General features: G+C 36.7%; 1 protein-coding gene and 1 long non-coding RNA gene across 10 annotated transcripts in view; one reads left to right on the top strand and one right to left on the bottom strand.

Annotated features, from left to right (window-relative positions):
• Positions 1-15,660, bottom strand: part of arhgap42b (Rho GTPase activating protein 42b) — a 147,355-nt gene that overhangs the window by 65,100 nt on the left and 66,595 nt on the right. The window lies entirely within an intron of this gene.
• Positions 585-9,837, top strand: LOC311089310. 2 transcript variants are annotated; one of them, XR_014607668.1, is made up of 7 exons: positions 585-699; positions 801-856; positions 1,331-1,398; positions 3,119-3,166; positions 3,398-3,467; positions 9,428-9,538; positions 9,705-9,837. It is a non-coding gene; the product is annotated as an uncharacterized lncRNA (long non-coding RNA). The 2 variants fall into 2 exon arrangements; XR_014607667.1 differs by lacking the exon at positions 3,119-3,166.

Here is a 15,660-nt window from a genome sequence, read left to right as displayed (position 1 = left end):
AGCCTTTCCTAGCTGGTCAAGCTGGTTTCCCAGCCTGGACAATTTGGTGGTCAGCTGGTTTTAGCTGGTCTCCCAGCCTAGCCAAGCTGATGAACATCTCACAATATTATATATATATATATATATATATATATATATATATATATATATATATATATATATATATATAATAATTCACACACACACACACACAATAAGTTAATATAGACGAAGTTGATTATAATATACACTAGTTAATTATTGGAACCGTCTGGAACCCAGATTTTTTGTTTGTTTGTTTGCTTGCCATTTAGTAATATAACGCAATTATTAGTATTCTAACGCAACTTATCATTATATAAATGTAAATTGAATTTTTCAAAAATAAAATAAAAAACTTTTAATACTTCTGTCACTGTCACAATTTTTTTTTACTCGCCTGCCATAAACCTGGCATATTGCACATGAATGGGTCATATAACTACACAATGAGTTTTAAATTCATGATTTAATATTAATGATTTTTTAATTCTAGATGTTTATTTAAATGCTGCGTGACTTTGAAGTGTTTTAATGTGCGTGCGCGTGAACATTCGAACATTCGCATTCAAACACTGGAGCGAGCGCGCTGTGCGCGCGAGAGCAGATGGAAACGGGAAACGTCATCAACTGACACACAGCAAAACTCTTGTCTCTCGCTGTTGTTTTCACTGCTTTCAGGTGAGTTTAGTCAACAAATTCACAAAAATAATACATACAAACGTCCCTGACACCTTTATTACGTGTAATTGACACGCTCCTGTTGAATATTTACTTTATAGAAATGGTTTTGTGTCTTCGAAAAAGTCCGTTAGCATCTCAACCAGTTTCAGAAGAGGTAAGTTAGGCCTAACTTAACTTACGTTAAGGCTAACTATAGTCTGACTGGAGCTCTTGTTTATAAAAGTTTGGGGTTTTAACCACATCTTTGTGTAGATAACAGTTTTTGATAGTTTTGTTTTGCTGGTAATTTGTCAATGGGTGATTGAAAGTAAGCTAATTTATTTAACCTGAAAGAATGCGCTGCACTGTTAATCAGTGACGTCACTTACAAATAGTGATTTAAAAAAAGTGATTTCAGGAGCAACAGGAAAAAAAACTCTACAACAAAGGGTGAATTATTAATTTCATATGCATCTATTTATATTAATATATAATTAATTATTATCTTAATATATTATCTAAATATATAATTCTTTCTCTTTTCTGCAGTTCACCTCTGCTCTGGCTTGGTTTCTTGTAATAAACCCTATTGTAAATCCTATGTAACAGTGTTGGCTCTGTGACATTGCATGTTATGTTCCTACTGTAGATCATCATGCTGAAGGCCTGCTGCAACCCCATCCAAGAAAATCTCCACGGCTATGAACCATATGACTAGTAAGCAAAACCACCTCAAACATACAATGCACTACTGTCCAAAAGTTTGGGGTCTGTAAGATTTATGCTTTTGAAAGAAGTCTCACATTTTAAAATCATTAACCCCAGGATTTTTCAGTGTGATTGTCCTTGAGAAGCCTGTAGGCTAAATAATAGGCGACAAATATAATGGTATAATGGTCGTAGTTATAATTAGGGTTGCGCGATATGCTCCATTTTCATATCGTCTTATCGTCAGCCTGTGAGATCGGCGATACACGATATTATCGTGAGGGGGCGGGGCTTACTTATTTGATTATTAACTTGCTTATTTACTCATCAATTTGCTTGTTTTATTACTTCGTTTTAAATGAGAATCTTTTTTCTATTTTGCTAGCAAAGGTGGAGTGTTTATTAATAGGCTAAATCAGGTTATTTCCTGGTATAGTGAGGTAAAAAAAAGATCCTAATCATTCTTGTATCTGACTCGGAGTATTTCAACATGTACGTCAGCGGGAAATTTACGGACACACATTATCCTCTCATGCCGTTACAGATCTGCAGCATTTTGACTGTTTGACGAGATGTGAACACGTTTTAATTTCTTGATTCAAGAAAGAGTCGGAGTCTGCGATATATGTCCTCCTACCAGTGCTCTCTCTGTCTGGATGCACTTCACATGCGCACCGCACTTCAATAACGCAGGTGTTTTAAATGCCAGGAGAAATCAGAGGCAAAAATCTAAAAGTCGATCGGTTATACGCCGACTTAAACTTATGACTTGACTCTGATAAAGGAAAACGGGTTAATCCGTTTACATGACCACATGCATTGTCAGTTTATTCAGCATAAATCGAGTTAATAACGTGCATGTAAACGCGCTCAATCCCTGAAAACGAAAGCAGAAACGGACTGAGCTTTCGCTGCATTAACAGCACGTTCTCTCAGAGTCGACGGTGGATAACGGTAGGCTACAGCAACTATCTTAATTTACTGGCTGAATATTTCTCTTGTGGACTTACATTATTGACAGCGAAAAAATTAGAAGAATATTTCTTGTTAAACAAGTTTGAAGTTGCTTGTGATTTTCACAGATGGCAGAGTTTCACAGATGCTTCGTGAATAAAGACTTTTATTAGGCCTAGGCGGCCTATATCATTTTATTGATATTATTATTATAATTAATATTTTGTAATTGTATTGTTTTTAGTGTTATTCGTGTCATTAAATATTTTGTTAATGTGCTATGGAAACAAAATACTGACGAACAACGATGCCGCGTCTTCATCTAGGCTCTGTATAAAAATTATGCGTCTGTTAAAACACTCTTGACAATTTGTGAATGGATCACCTTGCAATGAAATTTCGTTTTGGGATGTAGTTTTTGTTTTGTCTGTTTTAAAAACATTTTCTTTGAGGAGTCCTCATACGCGCGTGATATGGCGCAAGTGTGGTTATGTGGTGATGTCGTTATGAATTTAGGCAAGGCAAATATAATTGTAGTTCCTAATTAATTTAATAACTATACTAGCTTCATAATAATAATAATGATTTAATACATTAATGGAAAAACGAGCCAATTATCGTATTGATATCGTCAAAGGCATCTGCCATCGGCGATATCTCTGTCTATCGTCGATACACGATACTATCGTCTATCGGCACAACCCTAGTTATAATTATTTATTTAACTATTATGATAACAGGATATCATGGTCATTGGTATATTTTATTTCTCTAGGTCTGTTTTGAGTTATGTTGGCCAGTGAGACAGACACCATACTCAGGGGTATTTATTTATTTGTATGTATTTTTTACTGATAAATACTGAAATTCTTTTTACTTTTAAATGCTAAATATGGTTCAGGCACGCAAGTTATTTTTCACAGATATCTGGCCAGCTTACTCATGGCTCATACTCTTAGCCTTTAAAATGTTTGAATTGATATCCCCAATGCAATATCAGGGGCTAAAGATATCATTAGAGTTCTTAAACTTATGGCTATGCTCTTGTTATCAGATGAAATAATCCCTAGCGTTTGGCCCTGTGATTCTTCAGGACAAGACCTTGATGCGGTCACCTTGACAAGGTGAGTTTCACAATAGCTGTCACTATCACAAATCAAGAGACTGAACACAACAGGCTTTCATCCATATGAACACACCCATATGTAGGCATGGGTACTGAAACATGAACATTAATGGGTACATTAATTATGAACTACAATTAATTTGCCTTGCCTAAATTCATAACGACATCACCACATAACCACACTTGCGACATCACCGACGTGCGTATGAGATCCATTCACAAATTGTCAAGAGTGCTTGCTTTAACAGACGCATCATTTAGAGCCAAGATGAAGACGGCATCGTTGTTCGTCAGTATTTTGTTTCCATAGCACATTAACAAAACATTGAATGACACTAATAACACTAAAAACAATACAATTACAAAATATTAATGATAATAATATTACTAAAATTATATAGGCCTAATAAAAGTCTTTAGTTCAAGAACGCAGCACAACTCTGCCGTCTGTGAAATCAAAAGCAACTTCAAACTAGGGGTGTCCCCGACTATGGATTTTCATAGTCGAATCAGAATCGTCATGTCTTGCCTATAGTCGACTAATAGTCGAATCATGTGTGTAGGGGTGGGGCTGGGGGCGGGGCTTTAACATTTCAAAGCCACCATGTACAGAAAATCACACAAAGATATAGAAGAAAATGTATAAAAACATTTTGGATCAATAAAACTAAGAAATAACACTAATAAATAACTCCAGAAAGGCCACGGACAGGATTTGCATTTCACATGCAAATCAAATTAAATCGGCTAAATTACCTGTGCGGGCACAACATCGATGCACCGAAAAAATAAACAATTTACTAAATTAAATTAGAACAGAATATACCTTTCTAATAAATAAAAATACAAAACGAAATAAATCAGAATCAAGTCACAAGATGAGCAAATGTGTGCAAAATGCCTAAAGTGCAGGGGAACATATATTCAAAACACAAGCCACAAATAAAGATTACCCTGACAGATCAATAAATAAAATTAAAATAAAGAAACTATTAAAATAACGATAGTAGCCAGAATTTTCAACTTTGTCTTTTTAACTGCAGAAACAACAATAAATGCTAAACTGGAGAGGCAGTCTTTTTAGCTAAAAATGTTCACACTCACAGCATCCAAAAATCAAATTAGAACCGTCTGAAAAGTTTTGAAATCACTTGTACCCTACCTGATCGAGAGAACAAATCCAATCTTTCACTCTGTCTGTGTCCGTTGGAGTCTTTTCAAATTGTGCGCGCGGATAAAATACATTCTAACGTGAAACTTAACGTTGGCCGGCAGAAGTGCGATCATGGTTTTCCTGATGCTAAATTCAGCCTTGGAGAATATCCTTTCTGATGGTGTACATCCACACTTTAAAGTTTCTTATCCCAGACATTGTTAAAGATTTAAATCCTTGCCGCGAAGACGCTCCTCTGTCGGTCACGGATTGAAAGTGAAACTTAAATCTGTCACGGGGTGTTTGGATTTATTCACGCACATTAAAAATATTTATTAAAAACTTATTTCTTTGCACATTTTTATATACAGCATTATCATAATAGGCTGAATATTAATGTATTGACAGAAAACCGATAGTTCTATGTGAAATCAGACATTGAGCGCTCTCTTATAGCCAAAGTGGCATGATCCTCGTTTCATAACACCTGTGCGAAGATTCGACCGTGAGATCGGTAGTCGAATCAGGCTCCTCCAATCGAATCTTCGACTATTCGGGGTCACCCCTACTTCAAACACTTGTTTAACAAGTAATATTCTTCTAATTGTTTCACTGTCAATAATGTAAGTCCACAAGAGAAATATTAAGCCAGTAAGTTAAGATAGTTGCTATACCGTTATATCCACCGTCGTCTCTGAGAGAACGCGCTGTTAATTAAATTAACGAGTAAATAAGCAAGTTAATGATCAAATAAGTAAGCCCCGCCCCCTCACGATAATATCGCGTACCACCGATCTTACAGGCTGACGATAGGACGATATGAAAATGGAGCATATCGCCCAACACTAGTTAAGACCGACCGATATTTTTTTTACCTCTTCAAACATTTAATACAAATGCAATAAAATAATATTAGTTATTAAGTATTGTGAATATAAATTGCCTAGACCTACATACAAACACAAGCTACGTTTTTTCTTTTAAATAAAAACCCGTGGCACGTCATCTCTATGATTATGTTTACACCATTGGTTTACGCATGTCACACTACAGCCTGCAGGCTAAGTTCGCTTCGTTTCATTCACTGTCAATGGTTCGCGCTTGGTAATGATGCTGCGGCTTTACTCTAAAGATTATTTCATTTTTATATGTTGTTGAATATGGTTTATTAAAAAATAAACATGTGAGAGCGTGTTATAGGCTATATGTCATGTTATAGTCAGATATGATGACGCTACTGCAACACGCATCGCCGCAGATGAGCATCTATTCATCAAACCAACGTGCAAACTATCGCAAATCAAAGTGAAAGTAAGTCGCTGACGCTTATCACACAATCATCTTCATTAAATGTAAAGAAACGAAATGATCTTACCAGGGCTGTTTCTGCTTTCTCTTATTGCGGGCTTTGATTCAGAAATTTTAGCTGATGATCAATAAAATAATGTATCTCATATCTGTTGCTTTCGGTGACGTGCACTCCATTAAATCTGCAAATAGCGGGAATTTAAGATCGGATTTATATCCGAAAAAAAACAAAAAAAAAAACACACACACATTGATGTAACCAGGTGTAAATGGAATCGTTTTGATAAATCAGACAGCAATCTGATCTGAGAAAACGCATGAAGTGCCCTGGTGTAAACAGCCCCTAGACATCGGTGAAAAACTAAATAGAGATGCATTGTTAATGTAACACATTGACATGTTTTTTTTTTTTCATAGGTATTACATTGCATGTTAATGCAATTAACTGTCATTTTGTGAATTCTAAAGTCAATTTAATTTATTTGTTTCCCTCTGAAAATCCACTTTAGTTGATATCTAGTGGCTTGAATAGTAATCAACTATTACATAGTGAAACTCCTGTTGTGGATGCACTCCTCCCAGGACAACACGCTGAAACCAAGCGTGCCGCACAAGCCCTGAAAAGTGAAGCCAAAACGTCTCGATCGCCCCCCGGTGACTGGTCCTAGTATATCAGGGTACCCGCGGGGTCTTAAAAGCATTGAAAAAGTCTTAAATTTGATAATCTCAAATGAAGGCCTTAAAAGCCTTGAATTTGGTATACAAAGTCTTGGATTTCGTTACAAAAGTCTTCGATTTTTTGCCTTTTCTATGATTAAGTTCATACCGTAACAAAATTAACTGTTACTAATGTAGACTAATTAAAAATTAGTCGCGTAACGTTGAGTGCACCTCGCGCTCCACGTCATAGCAGAACTCGCGAAAGTGTGCGCACCCGTTACGATGGTTACTAAGCAGAGCTTTTCTGTTAAAAGAACATGTTTTCTACCCGGTCTTTTCAGTAGTATCTGGCCACAACCATCCACGCGCGCTCTCTCTACATTGTTGAAGAAGCGCGGATGATCTGAAAACACAGACAAGCTGGAGTTCAGCGATCTTCATTTGAGATTTTCTACTTAAATTAAAGTGTCATTCAGTCGGTCTGTGTTCTGTCACGAGCCGCTTGCGCTGTTTGTGCGACTAAATCTGCGATCAAAATGCAGGCTGATATACAGCAGTGTTTTTAATGTTGATCATTATACGAGCAAGAATGCAATGTTTCCCGACTATCCACACGATTTCAAATGTGACATTGATTTTATACAACAGTGAAAAAAAGAAAAGAAAAAGGGGGTAACATTAAGTGATGTGCTACATTTTAAACAGTATTGTCAGGCTTATTGCTCTATTTTGCAACAAAATCTGTGGCTTTGACAAAGACAGTGAGTTACCGCCACCTACTGGCGATTTTAATATCATATTTCTATTAATATTAAACGTTTTTTAACATTGCATATTTATTGAACATTGTTTTATTTAAAGCATTATTTATTTTTTTAAAGGTATTATAAAGGTGAAAAATGAAATGGAAAAATCGATTAAATGGGGCAAATATTGTCCCTTAATGGAAAGATGTGGAAGAGTTGGGGTACCAGGGGGTACGGCACTCTAAAAAATTGGAGAACTAAGGAAAAGGGATATGTAGAATTGCACAAGTGCTACTGCTAAAGAGTGCAATGCCAATACAGCCTGTTAGCTTAATTTTAATTTCTCATAAGCTTAATTGAATTGGCCTAGAGAGAATAATTATGACATTTTCTGTCTAAAGACTACATATAAAATAGCTACCAAAATTAAAGTTACTGCAGTTTGACTAAAAGTAATGACTAAAAGTTGACAAAAAATGCAAACACATTTCGTCAACTAAAACTATGAAAGGCAGAATGACTCAAATGTGACTAAGACCAATAAGCATTTTCGTCTGAAGATGAAGAGTAAGACTAAATCAAAAATGGCTGCCAAAATTAACACTAGCCTACACACGTGCACGCTACAACGCTGCTGCGTATATATTAAATATGACTTATTATTTAAATAAAATGTTTTATTTAATTCAAGTAGTCTACTTGTACATAATTATTTTTTAGGGTTTAAAATGTATACAGATTTGACATTTTCCCCTCATACTTCTGTCGGAATTGGTACGAAGTTGGCATTGAATTTCATTTGAAATGGTATTAAAAAGGTCTTAAAAAGCCTTGAATTTAAGTTGAAGGATCCTGGGGGTACCCTGTATATGTCATAAGCCCCGCCTCCCCGTGTTATTCAACGGGACTTGATACCAACTAAACAATTAAATTACACTTCAAATATCTTTTTTCCAAATGTGGTTTCTTTCATTTGCTGTTGTTTTTATCACGCTGGTGTAAGATCAAGTGTCTGTTTCAAAAATAAGTTGGTTTTTAGTTAGTTACGTGATGCGGTGGTGTAACGTCATGATTGACAGCTGTGATTGACAGGTTCTCTGAGTGAAGTAGTCACCGAAGCACCAACGGACATTTTGTCTGGATCTTCGGAGGACTGAGGAGATTGTATACTTTATTTTAACAAGCCTCTTGTCGTACTGCAATCAATTTTTAAAAAAGTGTGCAGAATCCACTCTCCCTCAGTGCATTCGGCGAGAGTGAGGGCGGAGCGTTGATTACTTCCTGCTCACTACTGCGCAGGTCTGGTCCCGAGATCGCTACTGCGCAAACTCAAGCCCCAAGATGTCAGCGCCATATCGGGCTTCAGTTCTCATCAATGGAAGAGAGCGAAGGGGCGTCGTCCATCTTTTTTTACAGTCTATGGCTGAAACACAGCAACTAATCCCAAAGAATTTACAACGTTTTTAATGCAATATTTTGCTCATTATAATGTATGTATATATGGCAGTCCCAATCATAGTTATTAATGTTCTGCATTGAAGCTAATGATCATCACATATTGAGACTTTTAATTCGAAATCAAAGCTACAGCTAACACTGTCTGTAAAAGACAGACTTACAATCGGTTAAATGTACTGTTATGTTGATGAAATATTGAAAAAAATCAACTTTAGAAAACATGGGTGGTGATGAAGTAAAAAGATCCAGCACATTTAGATGGTACAAACTTTTGAACTGACTGTATGCATATTGCACACAGCCTCATTTTTGATTCACTTAAATATGGCATCTACCCAGACTGAAGTTGCTTGACACGTGCTGAAAGGTTCCACACAAATTGTTAAGATCTCACTGAAATGACTAGATATCTTTGTAGGAAAATAAATACAGCTTCTTATTTGTAATATTGAGATCTTTAAAAAAATGCAGCTCTGATGTGGTAGCCAAAGTAGGAGTAACGTCACAACATTTATAGCTACCAACTGGAATATATTCTGTATAAGTTTATTTTTTCTGTAGAACATAAAAGAAGATATTTTGAAGAGTGTTTTTTTTCATACAATTGAAGCTAATTTATGTTTTGTCTTGAAGATCCACATACAAACACTTTAAAGAGCAGAAGTGTGTCAGGAAAGGAGTGTCCCACGAATAAACACTCTGCAAAGCCTCCCCTGACACCATCCAAGCTGCAAGTTTTGAGAGGTAATCTGTTATTTCATTTATTCATTCATTCATTCATTCATTCATTCATATACTTTATGTAGCCGTAGCCAATTTAGTAAAACGGTTTTACATTAGTTGATTACCTTTCTAAGTTTTACTAGTTGAAAAGTGACAAATTAATAATCTAAATTATTTATCTTTCAAGTCTGCTTCAGTGACTGGCTCAAACAAAAAGAACCCGAAAAAGGAGAGAGAGAAGCGGGAGAAGCAAGTGGGGTATTACATATCCCAAAAAATACAAGATGTCATAAAAAAAGAAAAGAAAAATGTAATGTAAAATGTATCTCTATAATTCTGTTATTGTTCTCCTTTAGTTACTATTATAGTTTTTAGCATTTTAATCATTTCAATTAATAATTTTGTACATTACTGTTAGCATATCAATGGGTTGTTTTAAGGGGCTGCAATATCAAATAAAAGGAATTTGTTTGAATTGTTGCCTGTGCTCCTGAAGATTATTTTAAGTATACTTGGAATTGTTTACATTATTTGTCACAACACACAGTGGCAGGAAAAATAGAGAAGACATAGAGTCAGCCAGTCTGACCAGCTAAAAACAGCCTGACCAGCTAAGCCCAACAATGACCAGCCTGACCAGCTAAGCCCAACAATGACCAGCTAAAACCAGCTAAGCCCAACAATGACCAGCTAAGACCAGCCTGACCAGCTAAAACCAGCTAAGACCAGCCTGACCAGCTAAGACCAGCCTGACCAGCTAAAACCAGCTAAGACCAGCCTGACCAGCTAAGACCAGCTAAGTCCAAAAATGACCAGCCTGGCCAGCTAAAACCAGCTAAGCCCAACAATGACCAGCTAAAACCAGCTAAGCCCAACAATGACCAGCCTGACCAGCTAAAACCAGCTAAGCCCAACAATGACCAGCTAAGACCAGCCAGGCTGACCAGCTAAAACCAGCTAAGACCAGCCTGACCAGCTAAGACCAGCCAGGCTGACCAGCTTAGACCAGCCTGACCAGCTAAAAAAGTGTTCAAAACCCCTCTAAAACCAGCCTGATAAACCAGCTATGACCAGGCTGGGAGACCAGCCAAAACCAGCCTGACCAGCTTAGGCTGGTTTTAGCTGGATTTTTCAGCAGGGAAGTGTGGTTATGTGGTGATGTCGTTATGAATTTAGGCAAGGCAAATATAATTGTAGTTCCTAATTAATTTAATAACTATACTAGCTTCATAATAATAATAATGATTTAATACATTAATGGAAAAACGAGCCAATTATCGTATTGATATCGTCAAAGGCATCTGCCATCGGCGATATCTCTGTCTATCGTCGATACACGATACTATCGTCTATCGGCACAACCCTAGTAATGCCTTCTTTATTCGTTATATTTTTTGAAGTACGTGCATTGTTAGATATCATCATCATCAGAGCCTTCTCTAACGTTACTTTACTCAATAGCTGCTATTCATCAAAGAGCCTGTTTAACTTTTAACTATAAATGTTCTACTGTCTATATAATAAAGTACACAACCAAGCAGTGAAAAAAAAGCTTGTAATTAAGACCGTAACACTGACTTACCTGTCGAGAAGAAAGCAGGCAACTTCAGGGTCTCTTTTGAAAGCTTTCTCCTGCATTAACGTTAGCTATCCTGACATTAACCCTTGTTTTTGCAATCTCCGGTCACGTTTCCTTTTACGGTCTATTTTGGACTTTTTCGATGACGAGGACTCATCCTGTGACTCAGCATATGTATGAATGAACGGTGTATAAATAACCGTACAGTGCAGCCTTTTAAACTTGCCGCGGCAGTGACAAGCGCCTCTCACTGCTCTGCTCCAACGCTTCTGCTGGCTTCAGTCACGTGGCGCTGGTTCTGAACGAAAACGCGTTGTGGAAAGGCGTTGGCCTAGTACTTTTTGTCCCTCTCTGCTATTATAGTTTTTCAAGATGGCGGAACTACATGGAAGCCTCCGTGGACCTACCCGTCCTATGTATATAAAGATAATAAATTCTTCGTTTACGAGGATTAGTCTGATCATTGGCATAGGTATTTGTACACCATTGAGGGCATATTTATTAATAAAAATATTGATTTTAGATAATAAAATACCTAAAAAGCTACACATAGTCCCTTTAAAGTGCCCCTAATATACTTTTTTCGAATATTATCTTCCATGCAGTGTGTAATATAGCTGTTTGTGAATGTAAAAGGTCTGCAAAGTTTTAAAGACTAAATTTGCATAATACCAGCCTATGCTTTTCATTGGCTGCCCGTGAACAACGTCTAATTTGTCCTCAAACACTGTAGTTGTGCTGAAGCCTGGATGAGTTTGGTTTGTGTTGTCGACATGTCTAGAAGATGCTGTGTTCAACAATGCTAATCCACTTCGAATGCACTTCAAAAGGATGAGGACTCACACTTGAATTGATACGGTAAAACCGACACCATCGTTACTGTTTGTATCACTGTGTATAAAGCACTGAGGAAGATCCATAGCTGAAATAATAATACATGATTCGTTTCTGACAAACACTGTAAGCGGTAGACAGATCGCAACAGACTAAGCCATCTGACCAATCAGTGCAGAGTAGACTCTCGTAAAGGAGGGGTTTAGAGAGACTGAATCTTCGAACAAACTGTTTTCAGAGTCTGAGGTGATACTGCAATGTATATTATGAGAAAATTAAAGTGTTTTTAGGCCTTGGATCCATGTAAATCTATTTTAGGAGACTCCAAAGCAAAATTAGGAACCTTTAAAACATATAAGGGGCAAACATAACCTTTAAAGCATATTAAGGGCACTTTAAAACATATAATTAAATTTATGTTTAAAAAAAAAAAAATTCAACAAAAAAATCATTTTAAGTAAAACTCATTTTAGATATAAAAATAAAGCCTCATTCACTTCCATTCGGGCGCCGAAAGTGACAGTCAGTAGGGGAAGGGCAAACTCTGTTTAAGTGGCTGCAGCGCTGCACGAGACCGGTGTAGCAGTCGATTCTGTTCCCTACCAGAATTCCTGTTCCCTTTACGCAATCATACTACAAATCATGCGTAGTTGCCCAGTTACCATCATAGACAGTATATAAACGGTTACCATACGTACCATCAGAACTGAATACGAGCAAGAAGCACAACTGAATGTACAGGAAGCCAAAAGGTTAAAAAAGGATTGTATTTTTCCCTGAAATTTAAGCGTTTTTTTTTTATTATTAGAAGAGAGTTTTTCCCCATCTGTCAATTCAATCCATATTATTTCTTTTCAAATTAAAAAAAATAAATAAATAAAAAACAATAAACAATAATATGAGGAACTCTTTTTCTCATGTGTATTTTGGTGACATTTAACGTATTGTTAATACATTTTGTATACTGTTTACATATCATAAACCTGTCATCTCTGACGTTTTGAAATCTTTACAAATAATAATAAGACCATAATATGTCTCAAGTCATGGTTTTCTGTGTTATTATTAGTAGTAGTTAAGGTGATTGAGTGCTGTATTTCAGTGTTTTACTTCTTTACTTCTTTACTTCTTTCTTCTTTAATAAAGACCCTGTTATTCTCAGTCCTTCATATAGCCCGTGAGTTTTTTTTTTTTTGGGGGGGGTACCCTTTTTTCAGGTCAGAGCAACTGCCCCTCAAAATTCCTGTGCACATCTCTGCTTTGCAATGTAGAGGTGGCACAGAAGTTGCATCTGAATTTGTACAATTACAACTGAATAAATAATGTTTAGATAAGTGTTTTAAAAATAAAATGTTGTTTATTGAACATTTGCTTGAAATCAGTATCACGTTTGCAATTGTGCTCATACTGTATTTGTGAAACAGCTCTCATGGTCTTGCGATTTTGCTTAATATGTTATAAAATAAAAACTAAGATCTCATACGACTAATTTTTGGCAATCATATCTCGAAATTTGTGGTCATTTATATTCATTTTGGTGTCATTTTTTTTATACATTCCCTCGTTAATTTCTAATTAACAAAATAAATCAAATTCAAAATAAGTTTTTGATTTAGGCTAATCTGAAGCAGGAAGTTTGGCATTTGGAGTCTTGACCGGTCTCGAGTACTTCAACACAACTGAACAATATATTAAGCTGTTAGTAATCATAACTTTTATTTAATCATATGATAAACTCATCAACTCTTCCAAGTTACTCAGAAAAACTTTTCATAAGATATCAAAGTAAATGCCCGCAAGGAACAAAAGCACCTGGTTCATTCCTGGCATTTGAGAGCAGTCTGCTGTGATCTATATACGACACTAATTGGTGTCAGTGAGGTTGACTGCAAAAATTTGCTTTGAGCTGAAAGTCTGCTGAATTCATTTGGATGGCGTTCAACAGATCTTGAAGCACACATTCTACCCATAAACCTAAAAAGAGGGAAATCCATTTGGGCTCTATAGCTTTATCCATTAGGCATTTCACCAGCAGGGGACATCTAATTTCTATGATGAACTTGTATAGATTTTCCATGACAGCATTTTCTAACATATCAATTAAGTTGCGATTATGCTAAGTGTGCTCACAGCGAGACACAAATCTTACTGAGTCGCTCTATCACCTCAGGTGCTGATGCAGCCTAATACCTGCTTCCTGGACAAACCCTCACATCCTTCACACACTGAGGCTTGAGGCGACAGTCTGCGGACAGAGTAGATGAGCAGATAAGAGGGTTTTTTCTGCTCATGACTGCAAAGGCTGCCTCATTCAAGGTAGAGCAACTTGCACTCAAACTTCTCATTGGCGGTGTGATGAGGTGAAGAGTGTTTTGTGACCAAATCAGATTTTATAGATGGGATGTTAAAATAGAGAACTGTGGCAGGTAGCTTCCCTCTGGTCTAAAAATGTATAGGTATTCCATTCAATTCCTGGTGGATATTTTACTTGTTCTAGAAAGAAATGGCACAAAAATGATTATAAATGGTAAATCCACTACTGGTAAAAAGTTCGGAATTAATAAATGAATGCTGTTTTTTTTTTGTTTGTTTTTTAACTTTCCATTCATCAAAGAAACCTGAAAATTCATGATTCCACCAAAAAATAAGCGCCAAAAATCGTTTTCAACATTGATAAGATTATTATTAAAAAATAGTTCCAATAATATACACTCACCTGCCACTTTAATAGGTACATCTATTCTGTTAATTGATTGTTAACGCAAATATCTAAAGCCAATCTCATGGCAGCAGCTCATATGCATTCAAACAACTACATGTAGACATGGTCAAGACGATCTGCTGAATTTCAAATTGAGCATCAGAATGGGTAAGAAAGGTGAGTGACTTTGAAAATGGTGTTGTTGGTGGTGCCAGATGGACTGGTCTGAGTATTTCAGAAACTGTTTAATCTACTGGGAACAATCTCTAGGGTTTACAGAGTTAAATGGTCCAAAAAAAAAGAAAATATCCAGTGAGCGGCAGTTCTGTGGGTGAAAATACCTTGTTGATGCCAGAGGTCAGAGGAGAAAGGCCAGACTGGTTCGAGCTGATAAAAAGGCAACAGAAACTCAAATGACCATTTGTTACAACCAAGGTATGCAGAAGAGCATCTCTGAAAGCACCTTGAAATCGAACCTTGAAGCAGATGAGCTATAGCAGCATAAGATCACACAGTATGCCACTCCTTTCAGCTAAGAACTGAGGCCATAGTTCGCAAACACTCATCAAATTTGACAATAGTAGATTGGAAAAATGTTGCCTGGTCAGTTGAGTCTCGATTTCTACTGCAATATTCAGATGGTAGGGTCAGAATTTGACATAAACAACATGAAAGCATGGATCCATCCTGCCTTGTATCAGCGGTTCAAGCTTCTGGTGGTGTGATGGTGTGGGGGATGTTTTCTTGGCACACTTTGGGCCCCTTAGTACCAATCGAACATCGTTTAAACTCCACAGCCTACCTGAGTATTGTTGCTGAACATGTCCATCCCTATATAACCACAGAGTGCAATTTTCTGATAGCCACTTCCAGCAGGACAAAGGGTCATGTCAAAAAGCTCAAATCATCTCAAAAATGTTTCTTGAACATGACAATGAGTTCACTATACTCAAATGGCCTCCACATTCACCAGATCTCAATCCAATAGAGCACCTTTGGGATTGGTGGAACAGGAGATTTACATCATGG

Source organism: Abramis brama, assembly GCF_963993115.1.
Source record: "Abramis brama genome assembly, chromosome: 9".
Classification (NCBI taxonomy): Eukaryota; Metazoa; Chordata; class Actinopteri; order Cypriniformes; family Leuciscidae; genus Abramis; species Abramis brama.
The sequence above is the reverse complement of the archived record's forward strand: the minus strand, read 5'-3'. Positions and strand labels throughout refer to the sequence as shown.